Source organism: Amblyomma maculatum, chromosome 1 (assembly GCF_055883805.1).
Source record: "Amblyomma maculatum isolate TAMU_Amacu chromosome 1, ASM5588380v1, whole genome shotgun sequence".
NCBI classification, from domain to species: domain Eukaryota; kingdom Metazoa; phylum Arthropoda; class Arachnida; order Ixodida; family Ixodidae; genus Amblyomma; species Amblyomma maculatum.
Window position 1 is genome coordinate 343,981,348 of NC_139344.1, and position 4,970 is coordinate 343,986,317.

A 4,970-nucleotide genomic window follows, 5' to 3' on the forward strand; every position below is an offset into this window, starting at 1 on the left:
GTTGCGGAGCTCCATCCCAGCAATTATTGTGACGCACTTTACAACATACTGCAACCCCAGCCAGCCTGAAATGCAAATGGCAGCAATCATTTAGCGAGTAATCAAACATCGCTGCATTTGAGTCAGCAACGACATGCAGCCCCTCTCTTTGACACATATATACCGCCAAAATACTATAACATCTTGCATTTATATATGAATTTCACACCGGTAAAAACCAAAACATGACAAGCCAGATCTGCATAGTCTGAGCAACAGGATGGATTAATGAACACCGAAACTGAAACATAGTGGAGTGGATGGCCACTCGTACGGCCTGATGTGCCGTCAAGAACAAATAAATCATGATGCGAGATAAAACACATGAACATCACCAGCGAACTTTTTGTCAGGTCATCGATCGTCACGCCACAGCGTCCTCATCGGTACTAAGCTGGTGCACACAACTGTAAAAGTTTGCAGCACTAGAATCCGCAAAGTGCATCACTGATCCTTCCGCTTAGGCCCCCCATTGAGCGCAGGTCCGGACTTCCCGGCAGCCTTGTAGGTCTTCAGGTAGAAGTTCGTGAAAAGCACCACTCCTAATATGATCTGGGCCATCGAAAGCAAGCTGAGTGCTCTCGGATAGCCGCACCCAACGAAAAGCGGCACCGACATGTGTACGCAGACCACCACGAGCTGAGCAATCTGAATGGTCGTCAGATACTTCTTCCACCACAGGTATTTCTGCAAGCTGGGGCCAAGAGCTGCGAGGAAGTAGTACGTGTACATAATGACATGGACAAAGGCGTTCAGGCAAATTCCGAACGCGGTCTGTCCATCGCTGCCAAAGTTCAGCCACAGCCAGCCGCTGAGCACGATCAGAGCATGGTGTGACACGTGGAGAAATGAGATGTGCGAGAACTTCTTGCGTGCCACGAAGAAGAAGGTGTCCAGGAAGTCGGCGACGCGAACCAGGAGGTACCACCAGTTGAGATTCACGATTGCCACATCTCGCTCGTTGTCGGCGCTCCCGGTTCCCTGGCAGAGGAAGCTGTAGCCGCCACCGAGGTACGTCAGCCGAAGCATCCTCCACATGACGGCCAGGTTTGCCACCACGGTAAACACGTTGAAGGCCAGTATGAGCCCTTTGATGTCGTACGGCTTGCGGCCTTTCATCCACCGTGGGCCGCCCACCTTGGCTATGTACACGTAACTGATGACCAGCGGTATGATGAAGGTGCCCTTCGTGATGTTGCTATTCCACGACTCTACCCGTGGATCCCGGAACGACCACACATGTTCGTACAGATCCCGAGGGTACGCTAAGATGGACGTCATTGCGGTCGAGTTTGGATTATTTGCAGGAAGCTCACAGAATATTGGGAGCACTGTTTGAGCGAGCGGTCCTTGCACTGATGTTCTCTCTACGCTATGAAGAAATTCGCAGACTGCAGACACGGCACAATCTCGCAACTAGGCACTATAATGTATTCAAGGCGGGAATAGGGAGCTTTCTGCTTGACCCAGAAATGCAGGCTTCTTTTTTATAGTCGGCATTGAACGCGCCACCTTGCTCTTGGCTCCTGTTCGGGCAAGAGGGTGAGCGCACGCAATCTAAGCGCAATCGCCCTTGGTTTAACTCAGCCACGCTCGGCGATCGATATGACCAGTGCTGGGCGTGTTTTCAAGTACACCGCAAATGATGCCGTGATCTCCCAGTGTCTTTTATCGTTGTTTCATTTCAAGGACATGCGGGATAGGTTGAAATTTTGGTGTAGGAGTTTGGGTCCTATGTAATATAAGCATTTTGCAATGTTGTAAATGTTATAAATGTCTTAAATTAGTGGCATAACATAGATTTAAAATTGCATAATGCTGACTTAAAGGCATCGTGCTTGTTTTTATGACGCGGCGATGGGCATATTTTAGCTCTGTCACAACTCTTGCACCACCAGTTATGATAGTGATGTTGATGGCAATAACAAAAACCTTACTGGGCAGTTACCGCTGTGGAACGCAATATTCAGAGACATGTGTGAAAGTATTTTCATTTCAAAATACATCGCCTGTAAAATTCCATAACAACTTGCTTATATATATATTATTATGAAGCCACCATTAAAATATTACACTACTACCACTTCGACGACGAAGCGAAACTCAGACTAACCGTCTCTAAGCAGCCGCACTGTAACGTGAAGTACACCTCTACTTTCCACCTCAGGCTCCTCATTCCCCCGCTCTCGCCATGTACCGTCCTCAATCCACGGTAACTGTACTCCTCTTTATGCTACTATTACTGGTACTACTACTACTACTACTACTACTACTTACTACTACTACTACTACTACTACTACTACTACTACTACTACTACTACTACTACTACTACTACTACTACTACTACAACTACTACTACTACTACTACTACTACTACTACTACTACTACTACTACTACTACTACTACTACTACTACTACTACTACTACTACCTCTACTACTACTACCTCTACTACTACTACTACTACTACTACTACTACTACTACTACTACTACTACTACTACTACTACTTCTAGTACTACTTCTACTACCACTACTACCACCACCACCGCTATACTACAATAACAACGACTAAAACTGCTACAACTACACGAAACATAGGGGACGTATGCTTCACAGGTGCAACGATGATATTATAGAGCATATATAGTATGGTGAGGCAGCCCAAAAACAATAAAACATAACGTGCTTCTCTCTGCCCGTGCTACAAAGTATAAAGAGCTAATAATACAGAGCAGTCATTATGTGCTCTTGCCAGCCTGATTCAACGACTGAGCGTATATTGTGACGGGAAAAAAAAAAGGCGCTTAACTTTGAATGTGTCTCCTTTTGTTCTCGAAACAGGTATGTGTTCATTTCGTAGCAATACAAATATCTTTGCGTTCGTTGTATATATTAACGCAGGTTTTCGCAGTCTTTCTCCTTGCATTTGTGGGCTGTTCACAAAACATTTTGCAAAGCTCTATAGGTTCAAAGCGTAGCTCTTAATAGTTATTAGCCTTTTATGTCCAGTGACGGAGCAAAGCTAGAAGTGGAGAGTGGTTGTCACAGGCGGTGCCCTCTGGTTAGTTTTCTTGCCAGGAGGTGGCCGGAGTGCGACTGCGATGTAAGCGTGACGCAAAATTTCTGCAGAAACATCCGGCTAGCTCTTCTATCGCGAAAAATGAGCCAGACGTAGCTGCTAAATGCCCCGGTAAGAACGCAGCGAGAATTGTGCCAACGTTGCGTTATATCAGGGGTAAGCAACCGGACGATTCCTTATTGTAAAGTTGTCGCAAAAAAGAAAAATAATCAAATCATATACATCGCCTCGGAATTCCCGATAATCTATACAAAATAAAATAAGTTCACCTCCCAAGCACTAAGGACACACGCAGCTATAGCAGAACTTTATCCCAACGGCAGAACGCTTACAGGCACAGACAACCGGGCTCCATGCAGTGCGATTTACGACAAGTTTCGATCAGTGTTCCGAAGTAAGCTTCCTCGCTCCGCGAAGCCACAGTGAATGGGTTGATTTGGGTTCATATCCTGATCTATGATTAGACAGCGAAGATGCGGCCCTTAGATTCCACACACAGCTTGCTCCTTCGCGAAATTCAGACAGCGCTCCCAATCGCCGATTGAGATTCGCCGCTAATTTCCCACTGCTTCTTCCGGCGCTATCCACGAGATTATGGTGATATTACTCGCCACAAAACATCAGAAAAACAGCAGTGAATAATAAGTAATAATTGGCGTCTGTTCCAGCCTAACTGTGGTAACGACCTCATTTCTCCTTGTTTTGTCTGGCAGAACCCGGTCACGGCTGTCTCCGATAACCTCGACATACTTTATCTTAGTTTTCGCGTTGCATAACTATCAGGCGGCTTCAAAGTTGGCTAGAACTAGCTACCCACCTTGCACTTGGCAAGTAGCTAAGTGCTGGGCCGGATCCTAGAAGCGTTACCTTTCAGTGACCTTAGCATTTCATCGCGGCTCTTAAACTGCGCGTTCAGGAAAAAGAGAGAGAGAGAGAGACAGAGAGAGATGCAACGAAAAGGCAAGGACACTGATCGATGGAGTCGAAAGCGAGTGATCAGACGGCCTTGACCGGATTCGACAAGCAACAGGCGAGTGTATTGAAGATGTCTGCGCTGAGATTGTGATCTATTTGAGGGGAAACACGCACGCACAATAAAAAACAGAGGCGTCGATTCTAACTGAATGGCAGCCAGCGTCAAGTATCTCACAGCCGCTCTATGTTAATTGTGGGCGGAAAGGGCACTGTGTTTTTTTCGCAGACCAGTTGATTCCGGGTTATCGTGTCTGTGCAGTACACGAAAAATGTGAGCGCCGTTTCAAAGTTTCCGCCGGTTATAGAGAGCAGCTCTCCGCCGTTTCTTTCTTCTGACAGCGTATAACCTGTCAAGCATTTCGTTTGGCATATTCTGGTTTTCCGTCTCCTTCTGACAATTAACTGCAAGCACTTGAATGAGCTTAAACGCTCGACCGTACAGATCGGAAATAGGCAGCCGGACCCTACAGTGGCTATTGCCCTCCAAAATATAGGCTTGAAGGCCACGTGTTAATAAATATAGCAATCGTGGTATTGCTACCAAAACCAAATCTAATGTGCCTGTCTCAATGTCGGGTGAGGCGAAGACGCACTGCGTCAGTGAGTGCCGTTAAATGACACATGCATCTGAAACGGGGTGCCCACCATGCTATAACTAAAAAAATTGGAAGACAAAGCGCAAACCTATACATACGACCACTTTTCTTAATCATGTCAGTCCCGCCTTTTCTATCACATAACCCCACTGCACACGTATTCATTTTCATTCCTTTTTATATATGTGCTTACTTACATATTTGTTTGATTATTCTGGATTATAATGTAAAGTTGACGGCGGGGAGAAGAAAAGTGCATACTAGATTCTCAACCTGT

General features: G+C 46.0%; 1 pseudogene; it reads right to left on the reverse strand.

Moving 5' to 3' along the window:
• Positions 1–483: 483 nt before the first annotated feature.
• LOC146207645 (very long chain fatty acid elongase AAEL008004 pseudogene) lies at positions 484–1,320 on the reverse strand (annotated as a pseudogene).
• Positions 1,321–4,970: the final 3,650 nt, after the last annotated feature.